We start from the raw sequence: 12,450 nt of genomic DNA, 5'->3' as shown, positions 1-12,450 counted from the left end.
CAAGAAGCTCAAGTCACTTGCCTTATTGCTGTTCTTTACACCTTGTTTCTATCTCAGGACCTTTGCACTTGCTGTATCTTTGCCAGAAAGGCTCTTACCTCCACACTTCATTTGGGCTGTTGCTCAAAACTCAGCTTCCCTGACAGGCCTTTCCTGACCACTCAGTCTAAAATGACATCATCTTATAACCCACACCTACCTGCTTTATTTTCCTTCTTAGCTCTTAAGTATATTTTCTTGTCTACTGTATCTTTTCCTCTGCTAGAAGATCAGTGCCACAAGAACAGGAACTTTGTCTTGTTCGTGGCAGAACCCCAGTGTCTAGCACAATGTACAGAGTATGTGCTCAGTGATGTCTGCCAAATAACTAGAGCCAGATCCCCTGTCGTCCCATTTGCCCAATATAATGGTGGAGGAGGATGTCTGCTGTACCAAACAGGGTTGAGGGAACTCACCTTCTGGGGATTTGCACCTATCAGTGTTGTGTGGGGCCCTTGGTAAACCAGCCTACCTCCTAGCTGAGCCCCGAAGCAGGCAGACCACAAAACTGTCATCCTGGGGCTGTTAAATTCCCATGCTGTGCTCCCATCTCCCCCCCTTACTCCACTTCATCCTTACCTGACCCCCACCCCCCCGCATCATGTCTGCTCACTGCCTACAGGTTGCTGCCCTTCCCCTCCTTCACCCCCAACATCCCCCATCGCTGGTCCCTGCCACCTGGCCGCAGCCACAAAGGAGGGAGGACCACAGACTGTGAAATAGGGCACACCCAATTTTGGGTCTAGGCTGTGTGGCTGTGGGGAAATCACATTACTCTTTTTATACCTTGAGTTTCCTCATCGGCAAAATAAGGTTTTTGTGGAAATGAGGAGCCGCTACACGTGTGATGATGACACTAATAATAGCTCTATTATTGAGCACCTGCCAGGTGTTTGGCATTGTGCGAGGTGCTTTGAACTTTTTTTTTGTGCATTAAAAAAAATGGAGGAAAAAAGCAAGCATGAAGTGTCCCCAGAGTGTCAGGCCTGGTGCTCGGTGCTCTGAATTACAAAAGGTGACTATAACCCATTTGTGCAGAGCTTACTATTCCAATGTGTGCACACACGCATACATACCTGAGGTAGCATACCAGTCACACTGTGGGGGGCCTATGGTGCTTTTCAGCAGAAGCCCCAAGGGACGGTTTTGCAGCCATTGAGGCAGCAACTCTCAGAGACAAGGGACCAGCCCCAGCCATCCCTAATTCCCCTTTATCAACCCAGTGGGAACTTTCATTGTTCATGTCTGGATTGCAGAGCCCAGCATGGGGTCTGGCCTAGAATTGGACTCGGGAAATGTTCACCGAATGAATGAATGAATGAATGAATGAACAAATGAACAAAGGAATATATTTAGACAGATGTCTCCGTTGTATTTACTTATTTGCTTAAGTTACCTTCTCCCCTCCCCCCATCTTCATATCTTACATATAGCATTTGTGGCTGATAATCATAATATTATTTCTGCCACTCACTTGCCCCCTTCTTTGTATCAGATCCTCTGCTAAGTTACGCACAAGCATAGTCCTGTTGACTCCTTACACTTTCACTAAGAGCCAGGAATTATTAGTATTTTCATGTTTGAGCAAACTAGGGCTCAGAGAAGTGAAGAGACTTGCCCAGGGTTGCAAAGCAAGGGGGCAGTGGACCTCGTTTTTAACCCCCATGATCTTCTGCCCTGCAGAGGTACACACTCTCTTGGCAGTCTGTATGCACACTCCCCTTCCAGCAATGGAATGGCCCAAGCCAGGAACCAGGAGGGAGGAGCCTCAGCGTCTGGTCCAGGCTCTACCATACCAGCTGAATAACTTTGGGAAAATCCCTTCCCTCTCTTTGGGTCTCAGCTTTCCCTCCAGCTGTTCCTCTTGTCTGTAAGCCCTTAACCAGCTTCCTAAAGAGGGGAGGGGCTGGAATTTGGCTTGGTCCTAGGCTGCCTACTTATTGAGAGCAGAAACCACAGGAGCAAACTCTTCTCCATTCAGCAGACTTCACTTTCATTCACATTCTTGAAGGCACTGAACTCTGCTGGGTTTGGTTATAAGAAGGGATGTAAGACAAACCTGGCTAGGAAAGGGGAGAAGATAAGCATCATTCATTGTGGGTCCCCTGAGCTCAGGCCTGAGGCCTCCAGCCAATGCAGTTATTCATTAGCTCCACTTCTTGCAATTACAGACAAATGGTGTGATGCACATTCATTGTAGAAAAATAGAAAATACAGATATTCAAAGAGGAAAAAAAATAATAGTCTACTTAAGTAAAAAGAAAAATGTGACTTCTTGATCTCTCTCCTACCTAGCTTTTTCTCAAGTGGAAGACTGCCTTTGAGTTTATCCAAAAAACTCACTAAAATTCACATGCCAATGATCCGAATTCAGCGTTCTGTTCTGAACCTTTTTGTTGTTTGTTTTGGCAGGGGTGTGTGTGTTTTCATAAAATGGGATTATATTCCCTACATACTTGTGCATAACTTGCCTTTTTATCCTTTTTAACAATGGATTATGTACAGCACTCCCTCGTCAATGAATTTATTTCAAGCATATTTACCACGACTCCACAGTGCCCTTTTGTGTGGCTGCTGTATGTCCCCAGTCATAGGACATCTGGTTGTTTCCCAACTTTCCCTGTTGTAATTATTCCTAGTTAACAGATGAGGATTTTGAGGCTTAGACAGGCAGACTCTCACATATGTGAGAAGTTAAGGCATAGAGGGGGGAGCTGGGAGTGGATTGGGTGCTGGGGACCGTTCCCAGTCTCAGCGAGGGATGGCGGATCCTTGAGAAGAGAGAGAAGCCTGGGTAGAGGAAGTCCCCAGATGGAAGGCCTATGACCTGTCAGAGGGAAGACAGGGGCATTTGAGGAGGAGACCACCCTCTAGCCCCCAGACCCAGGCACAGCCAGGATCTGGGCCACGCCCCATCAGGCTCCCCGCCCCTCCGCTGCCTCGCTCCTGAGCCCACTTGCCGCCTGCTCCAATCTCGCCAGCTTATCAATAGGTTAAGTGGTCAGGTCAGCGATATTGACCATTTGATTAGGACCTTGTCAGATCAATCCCCAGCTCATCTCGTGGGCCTCCTCCCCTGCCCACACACTCCCTCCTGCTCTTCCATGCCAGGAAGCATGTGGCCATAGAAGCTTCTGCCCTCTTCACACAGAACTCCCAAACTGAGAGGCCCCCTGTCCTGTGTGGCTACTCCTGGTCCCCTGTCTGGGCCTCTGTCCAGGTTCCTGCCCACTTTTTGCATCCAGCTCTCTTGCTTGTAGCCCCTAGATCTTGTTTGCCCTGTGTCCTGTGCCTCTCAGATTCCAGTCAAACAGACCTGCCCTCTTGGCTGTGTGACCCTGGGTAAGTGTCTTTACCTCTCAGAGCTTCCATGTTCTCAGCAGTATCATGGGAATGATATTCGCCCAGACTTGTGAGGATTCTGAGAGCCCTCACCTGCACAGCATCTAGCCACACCTGGCATGTAGCCAGTGCTCAGAGACACCGGCTGCTCTTGCTAAGGCTGCCTGCTGAGTTATTCATACCAATGTGTTTTGGGTGCTGGTCTCTGTCCATCTGTCCGTTAGTGGGGTTGTATGCGGGCAGTCTGTGTCTCTGAGGCAAGTGGCACCATCATCCCTAGGCTCTCCCAGGTGTTGATATAGGGCCATATCCGGTGCTAGGCAATGCTGGGGACACCCAGGGGAGCCAGGCCCCCTCTTGCCCTCAAGTAGCTCACCATCTGGCAGGCGGGTGGCAGACCAACCCTAGGACACAACAAACCATTATATATCCTGGCTGGGAGGGGCCAGGCCCGAACCCTAGCCTGCTTTTCTGTGAACATCGGACTCCACCTCTTCTGTGCAGCAGCTATAAGGAACAAGGCTTGGGAGTCAGACACACAGGGTTCCAATCCGTGCTCCTCTTCCTGAACCCGGTAATTGGGCCAACTGCCTCTCTCTGTTCCTCCTCAGAGTGCCCATCTGTGAAGTGGGAAGATGAAGTCTTCTAAATATTCCTAGCCTCAAGGTACTGACGGAATAAATACAGCTTCCAGCACCACTGGACTCTCTACTTGGGAGATGTTGTCTATTTGGGAGAGGGGTCCGCTCCCCTTTGTCAGGGATATGGGGGTTTGGGGGCCTGGGAGGTGGGGCGAGGAGAGCTAGAGGAAGGCAGGCCAGGGTTATGCAGCCTGTGGGCAGTATGCCGAAGGTGACAGGGCAGAGAGATATGAGTGGGCCCTGCTGGAGAGAAGCCCCAACGTGGGGGTACTGCCTCTGGAGAAGACCCCAGCAATAAGGCAGTGTCTGACTCTGGGCCCCTCTGAGACCTGGGGATTCCCTGCCCGCCCCGCCATCACTTACACCAATATTGACGGTTAATGCCGTGTTGCCACCGTGTTCAACACTCAGCGCGGCTAATTGTTTTGACTGGGAATCGGCAAGGCGATTAAACGCCATCGATTTTGCCCTGCGCGCTGCATCGATTTTTAAATTTCCTATTGATCCTGGCCCTAAATCTCCTTAACCAAGACCTCAGCGTGGAGATGACAGCCGCTGATTAGCTCTGGGGCGGGGGGTGGGGGGAGCAGCCCCTGAGGGGAAGCAACCCCAGCTCCTCCCTCGCCCCAGGGACTGGGGTCCTGATCTCCTTCTGTCCTTGAGAATGGAGGCCCATATAGAGGCCTACGAAGAGAAAGGGAAATGAGGGAGATTTGGGGGACCCCTGATTGGGTTTACTCCCCTTTTCTCTCCAATTTGGACTTTTCTCTTTGGCTATTCACTCTTCCTCTCTGCGTCTCCCCATCTCTTTTCTCTCATCTTCCCTCCATCAAAGTCCATCTTGTTTTCTTTCTCTTGTCTCCTCCTGAACTTTGATAACTCCCTGAATTCTGTGTGTCCTTGGCTGATCCTGAGCCTCAGTCTCCCCTTCTGTGCCTGCAGATCTGCCATGAGATAGAAAAGTCATTTATCAAACACTGAAGGCCATGGCCTCTCTCCCTCCTCTCTTAGGAGCATACTCTCGGGGACACACAGATGTCAGGCAGAGCTGGGCTTCCTGGCTTTGTGACACTGCCCACAGAGCTCTGCTGCTCTGAGCCATTTCCACGTGTCAGTACCTGTCTGTTCTGGGAAGTCTCTCCCTATCCCACAGTCCCTGCCTGGCCCTTTCTCTGAATGCCCACAGCAAGCAGAGGCAAGAGTTGTCCTTATGTGGGTTCAAGCAGCTTTTTCGAGAAGAGAGGAGGTTCCCTGCCTCCTGAACTCTCCAGCCAGCTCTTTCCCTCGCTGAACTGTACACAGTCCTAGGTGAGTCACATCTCCTGCAGCCTCATCTGCCACATCTGTAAAATAGGGACAATACCGTCTCTTACTCTGCCTTCTTGCAGGTTGTTAAGAAGCATGGTGAAAACACTTTGGGGGTGGGTCAGCACACCTCCTGTCTATCTCTCTGTCTTCTCCATCTCTACACAGCATAAAGAAGGACCTATCCAAAGACAAACTGCGTCCTGTCCCTCTCCATCTCTGGTGAAACCTAATTGCTTAGACTAGGTTCTTGAGGCCCTACAGGGTGACGCTTCTGTGATCTCCAAAGTTTTATCCTTTCCTACTTTGTCACGAACCCTGGAAGGCAAAGGACTCACATACTCTTTCCTTCTACCTGGCTCTTTGCCTGACTAGAGTTTATTTGTCTTTGAGATTTGGCTTGGGTGTTTGCTTCCTCCATAAGTCTTCCCTGACATCCTCTAGGATTCCTGAAGCACCCTCTGTCTACCCCAGTGTGTTGGCATTACTCTGTATCCCCAACTTGCTTATGAACCTGCCAGCAGACAGAGCAGAGGCCCTGTCTGTGCCCCCTCAATATTTGTTAACTAACCAAAGGAAAAAAAATGAATGGACAAATGCACAAGTCAGAAATATCATCATTAGGATTTTCATTTTCATCTCCCCACAGTACATAGGCACCTAATAACAAGAAACTCTTCAAATTTCTTTCTCACTATATCCTCCCAGCAGTCTTTTGAGAAAAACAGTTTTCTAATTAATTAACTCATTCGTTCATTCAGTCATCCATTATGTACTTAGAGAGTATCTCAAATTTACCAGGCCTTCTGCCACATGCTAAACTGTAAGACAGTCCCTGTCATTTAAGGAGCTTCCTGTCTGATAGGAAAAATATATATGCAACTAGGGCAGATACCAATATGCCCATTACGAGAATGTGGACTCTGAGGTTCAGGAGCCAGATATGACTACTGAAGGTAACAAGTGGACAGCAGGAACCGAGTTCCAGGTACCTGCCTTCACAGTTCACCAACTTACAACTCCTGGTGGTGAGACAGGAAGAAAATTTGTCTGCTGGAGGGGTGCATCATCCTACAGGAGGCTGAGACCAATTCCCTGGGATGTTGACTCCATTTTCTCTCTCTCTCTCCCCCCCACCCCTCTCTTTCTCTCTCTAGGTTCTCTACTGGACCGGGTTGGTGGCCTGAATGTATTAGCTTTGCTGCGTCTGCCTAAGAGGTAAGAGCCATGGCCTCAAAGTCTTATGTATTGCTGTATTCAGGGATCCTGACCACTCACAGAAGCCTCTGCTTTCCAATCCTGGTCACTGGCCTCCCCTGGGGAGTTGCTTTCCTTCCCTGTGCTGTCCCCAAACCCCAGAGGTTAGAGTCTGACTGGTTTGTTCTCTTTCTCCATATGTACTGTAGCTTTCTGACCAAATCAGTAGTTCTGGTGTTGGTAACCATGGGTGTTCCTTTGGATGAGTGTTAGGGCTCAGTGGGAGAGAGATGAGGTTAACAGTGGCTCAGATCATGGCTCTGGGGTCAGGTATGCCTAATTGCAAAGGACTTGGAAAAACTGATGCTTCCATTCTTCACCTATAAATGGGAAATAATAACAGTGCTGTCCAGAAGACAAATGAGATAGAGGAAGGATGGACAGGTGGCTCTGTGATCCTGGGCATGGCTCAGTTTCCCCAGCTGCCAAAGGATGGGAAATCACAGTATCAACCACACAGAGGTGTTGTAAAGATGAAAGAAGTTCTCTGCAAATCATGTAGCCTTAGGAAGTAGGAGCTCAAGATACAACTGGAAGCACTACCCTGAGCAAATAATACTTTGTGAAGTCCCAGTGAGGTGGCCAAACCAAAGCCCAAGTTTTCCAGCCACTCAAATCTGTGGGAAGCAAGGGCTCTGGGCATTAACCCTCGTGTGGGTTCCACTCGGCTTCTCATGACCCTAGCAATGAGCATCAGGGCAGGGGTGGGTCCACTGACTATGCTCATGCACAAAGGTAGCCCTGACTTGCCAGATTTTCTAATTTTTCAAGAAAAGCCAGAAATCCGAATTTTTATGTGAAATCTCCTAGTTCTTCTTCTCCATCCTTTCCCCCCGTACTGAGGATTGAACCCAGGGCATCTTGCATGTTAGATAAGCATTCTATCACTGAGTTGCACACCTAGCCCTTTTTATTTTGAGGTAGCATCTTGCTAAGTTGCCCAGACTGTCTTCAAACTTGCCATCCTCCTGCCTCAGCCTCCTGCATAACCAGTATGATAGATGTATGCCACCACACCTAGCTAAAATCTCCCAACTTAAAAATGTTGGCAACTAATGCAAAGTTTCAAAAATCTCCCTGTGGTCCCAAATATACTATAGATGTCTAGGTTTGCAGCATTATAGGCCTCCCTGGAAAACACATACCTACCCAGTTCTGTTACCACTTAGGGATATTCATAGACCCCAAAGCTCATTCCCAGATCCCTCTTCTGTGAGGTATGGGTGTCTTATGTATAGAACGTGTCCTTTCACTAGTGTGTCTTATTCAGGGAACCAGAGTTGTAGCTTTCCCAGGAATACTCCTGTCCTCTCTGATACCCTTGAGGTTGAAAAGAAGGTCTAGGATCTTCCAGGTTGCAGAGTTAATTTGGGGGCTAGAGGTTGGCTTTGAGGCCTGCCTGAAAATTGGACTAAAGTAACAGAGGGCTAACAGCATTGGTAGGGGTTGCAGTTAGGTCTATTATTTTACTTTTTGTCTTCAAATAGGTGTTCATTAAGTATCATGGTTTTATGGACATATGGAAAGAGTTGGTAACATGTGACAGAGAGTTACATTCCAGTGAGGAAACATATTTATTAGGGGCCACCTATGTGCCAGGTCCTGTTATGGATATTTTGCTTTGAATTTATAGTGTGATCCTGTGAAGTTGGTGTTAGCCACCTATTACAGGGGAAGAAAACTAAGGAACAAAAGGGGAAGGCCTGGTAACAGTCCTTAGCCCTGATTATTGCCTAATGTCTCCTGACATGTCAGTGGTAGAGTCAGAATTTGAACTCAGATCTGCCTGAACTTAAAGTTTTCATTCTTCTTCGTCACCAAAACCTACCATAGATTTTGGAATCTCCACAGGGTTGCAGATCTTTGTGCTTTGGGAGTAAATTGGATTTGGGAGAACACCTTACGTCTGATTTAGCACCAACTCTGCTAAACCTAGCAACGAAGGTGTTGAATAAACCTGGAACTACTTGCGGGTTTTTCAGTAAAACTCGAGATAGTAATACACTAGAGAGGTGTTTTACTGATAGAGTTTGTAAACTTGCCTTGGAGGCTGTTGCCAGATATCTGAGTGGTTCAAGTACAAATTCAACCCTCAGGGAGACATCTTTGAAGGATGTCACACACTTTTATGTATATAATTTTGTCACACAACTACAACAAACATTACCCCTGTCTCCACTGTCTTTCCTTTATAGCCACGCTTAGAAGGTAAGTAATTCCCCTAAACTGCTTGGAGGCTTCCCAATGCTCTGTGGGGACTGAGCTCCAGGGTGTGCAGGACCCCCCTCCACCCAGCCTGGGCACAGGTGTGCCTCTGCTGCCTTGCTAGGGTGTGGCTCCTTCCTCCAGTTCTCTTCCCACCTGTGCCAGGGCTTCTCTCTGCTCTTGGTTGAGTTCAGTCTCTGCCTCCTTCAGTTCTCCATTTAAGGCTCCCCTTCTTTAAGCAGCCTTCCCTGATCCCTGAGCAAGATTATACCCCTCTTCCCTGCTGAGCACTGTCACCAGGGCTGATTATATATTATGTGCTTAGTGTCTCCCCCATAAGCTTCATGGTGAGGGGAAGTTCTGTTTGTCTAACACATCGGCACTCAATCCCTGGCACAACATAAATGCTCAGTAAGTATTTGAATACATAAGTGAGCAAACAGACACATAAACCCTTATCCATTCATTTATTCTTACAGCCAACATTTTCTGGAATTTCTTGTGCACTAGGCCTTGAACTATTGTCTGAAGGAGAAGAAAAAAGGCAGATCTTCTGAGGCCTCAGAGGGGCCCCCAGCTGATGAAGAGTCAGGCATAAACACTATTACCTCAACCAAGGGGCTACAAGGTGCTGGGTTAGGGAAGAAGGGAAGAGACTGGCCTGCTTAGGGGGCTTCCAGAAAAATTTTGGAGAAAGTGATAAGGAAAGGCTCCTGAGGGTTAGGAAAAGCCAAGGAATAAGTTACAGCTCTGGTAAGTGGGAAGGTGTGTCTAGCTGACTGGCTCTTATTCACTATTGGGCATGGTGGATGGATCCTAGCCTGGCCTCAGAGTCCCCATGGCCAGCTACAGTCATCTGGGCCTGATGTCCTCAGAGTGCCAGGGCAGGAGCAGGGCTGTGTTATCACCTTGTCTCTCCCTCTCTTTTGTCCCTTCATCCTTACACAAAAAGTTATGTGAAACTGGTCCCAGGGTTGCAGAGATGATTCAGATGTACTCACCAGGGGTGTGCCCCAGGGAACCCACACTAACCACAGAGTCCTAAAGGCCTTGGAAGCAGGCATTTAGCTGTGAGTGAAAGACTTTCATCACTGTTCCTGGTGAGGTGACTTGAAGAGAACTGCATGAAGAGGGTGTTGAGCCACAAGGTAGAGATGTTCACTCCAGGTGAAGGTGTAGAGGTGGTGGTGGGTGCAGAAAAGATCCAGAAATGATAGGTGGTCAGGGATGTATCAAGATCCTCAGGCCCAGTTTCCTTCTGTATTGAAATTGGGGTGCTTTGGCTTTAGGAGTTGGGCATTTACTGTTACAGATGGGGTTTGGGGGGTGCTAGAACACAGCTTTAGTCGGGGAGGGCAGCTTTCTTGGTGTTAGTGACTTTGGGTGAAACCCACGGGATACTCCATAGGTGGCAGCTGTGTGAACCAGGTTGTGGGCAGGGGCTGTGGGCATTGGTGTTCTTCACTGGATTTATAGTCCAGATGCCAAGGGCTGTCTCCCATTGTGGGGTGTGGGGAGATTGCTTGATCCCTTTGGCTGAGTTTTGTCACTGGGTGGGGTAGGTAGAGACAGCTATAGACAGAGTGTCTGTTGGCTGTGGGATGGGATATACAGATGTGGATGAGGTAAAAATGGCTCACATCTCTTAGCAGGTTTGAAACAACGGGTCCCTGAAATGCCTGACAGTCCCACAGCAACTGAAGGCCGAGTGATCACCATTCTGGCAAGCATGGAACCCCAGGAGCTGAGGGCAGGCACTGGGCTCTGACTTCAGATAGAGGGGGGTGCTCCTCAGGGGTCTGTGTGAGAGCTGGCAGACAGAGGGCAGGCCTTAGGGTCCAACCCTAGAAGTTTTTAGCAAGGTTTGTTGGGAATCATGGTGAGTGTCCCATGCCCACCCAGACTGTCTGGCTCGCAATGCCCGGCAGGTCTCTGCTCCTGGTCTTCCTTCCTTTTCTTCTTCTCTGCCATGTGGTTCCACCCTGTCCTCTTCTTTCTCATTTTCTTAGTCTTCGTCTGTATTTGGCCTCTCCATTCCTTACTGGTCACCTCTTTTCTTCTGTGCCAGGGTTTCTGAGTCTCGCGTGTGGGGAGTATTCTTACTTCTGTCTCCAGAGAGGGCCACGAGGGGATGTGGAGCCTGCTGGGGGTGAGAAGGGGGCAAGGACAGGGAGAAGAAAATAAGGTCCTGAAGGAAAAGCAGGAACAGAGCTGTGTCCCTGCCTCTGTCACCTCAGGACTGCTTCCAGGACTCCCACACTGCCATGGCCTAGGCTCCCTGGGGCGGGGCAGAGGGAGCCGAGAGAGGGAGTCCAGAAATATGCCTGAGGGCGTGGGTGAGAGACTCAACTTGGAGCACACCCTGGGAGAGAGACATGTAGAGAGAGAAGGGGCAAAGAGAAGTGCCGACAGAGAAAGGAGATGGGAGACGTCAGAAAGCAGAGAAGGGTCGGGACAGTGAGGAAGAAACCGAGAGGGAGGGGAGGGAGGGCACGGGACCGAGAGCATGTCAGAGGTGAGAGATGAAGGCCCCTGGGTTGGGGGCTTGAGAAAGAATGGAAGGATGAGGCTGAGGGCAGCCCCGGAAAATGGGCTGTGGGCAGGAAGGAAGTGCCCCATGCCCGGGCTTCTGTGCCCTCCTCAGGCCCACTGTGACTGCCAGACTGTGGAAACTGATCCAAGGCTCCCAGTGCCTGTGTCCCTGTGTGTGGAGGGTGAGGGTGAGCTGCGGCGTGGGGGATCCCTGCTCCCAACTGCCCTGTGGCTGTGAGCCCAGCCCATGGGACTATCTGCTCATCTTTTCCACCCTGCTTCTGGCTCCGAGGGGCCCAGCGGACTGCCGGAGAGCTCAGGCATCCCCGACTTCTGACCTGGAGGCTGGGGAGACAGCTGATTTGTGTGTGTGTGCACACGAGCGCGCGCGCGCGCGTGTGTGTGTGTGTGTGTGTGTGTGTGTGAGGGAGAGAGAGAGACAGAGACAGAGGGGGGGCGGAGAGAGAATCACTTTGGACTTGGCCTCTCTTCAGCTTGCTGTCTTGAGTTCCTAGTGCATCACCAACTGCCCTCCATCTCCGTCTGCGGCTCTCCCTCGGTCTCCATCCCTGGCTCCCTGGGCTCCTGCCCGTTTCCTTCTCTCACTAGTCTTTCCGTCCCTCTCTGTACCGTGTGGAGTTCTCCCCACCCGCCCCGCACCTCCGTCCTCTAGTTCTCCGTCTCTGGCTCCCATTCTCTCTTGATCCGTGTCCTTTGCAGCTTCTCCTCTCTGGTTTCACTCTGTGTGTCCCGTCTCCCTGTCTCTCTGCATCCCTCTTGTCTCTTTTTCTGTGTGTCTCTAGCATGTTCTTTCCACCTGCCCTTCCTCCCCTTCCTCCCTCTGCCTTTGCCTCCTGGTTTCTGTGTCTGTGTCCCTTCTGGTCTCTTTCATCTTCTGACTCTGCTTCTCCCTCTGCGTCTCTCTCTGTGTCCCTGTCTCTCTGTCCATCTCTGCTCCATCCTTGTCTCTCTGGGTCTCTGGCTGTCCATCCCTGCCTGTGTGTGTCTCTCTCTTGCTTTCCCTCCCCCCTTTTCTGTTTCTAACACCCACACTCACATCCTACCTCAGGAGTAATTGCTTTTGTCTGGGTTGGACTGGACTTGTGGTGGGGGGAGGACGGGGGGGAGC

At 49.9% G+C, this 12,450-nt stretch overlaps 1 protein-coding gene and 1 long non-coding RNA gene across 4 annotated transcripts in view; one reads left to right on the top strand and one right to left on the bottom strand.

Moving 5' to 3' along the window:
• Positions 1-6,500: 6,500 nt before the first annotated feature.
• Pou2f2 (POU class 2 homeobox 2) overlaps positions 6,501-12,450 on the top strand; it is a 62,940-nt gene continuing 56,990 nt past the window's right edge. The window contains exon 1 of the mRNA XM_048790796.1: positions 6,501-6,545. The gene's annotated coding sequence lies outside the window, so the exon portion shown is untranslated. The remainder of the gene's footprint in view (positions 6,546-12,450) is intronic.
• LOC125612600 overlaps positions 9,238-12,450 on the bottom strand; it is a 21,562-nt gene continuing 18,349 nt past the window's right edge. For 2 of the 3 annotated variants that reach the window (XR_007343072.1, XR_007343071.1), the window contains one exon: positions 9,238-10,932. This is a non-coding gene — a long non-coding RNA (uncharacterized LOC125612600). The remainder of the gene's footprint in view (positions 10,933-12,450) is intronic. The other variant, XR_007343073.1, reaches the window with a different exon arrangement.

This window comes from Marmota marmota, unplaced genomic scaffold (genome assembly GCF_001458135.2).
Source record: "Marmota marmota marmota unplaced genomic scaffold, marMar, whole genome shotgun sequence".
Taxonomy (NCBI): Eukaryota; Metazoa; Chordata; class Mammalia; order Rodentia; family Sciuridae; genus Marmota; species Marmota marmota.
Note: the sequence above shows the minus strand (reverse complement) of the source record. Positions and strands in the feature narration are given on the sequence as shown.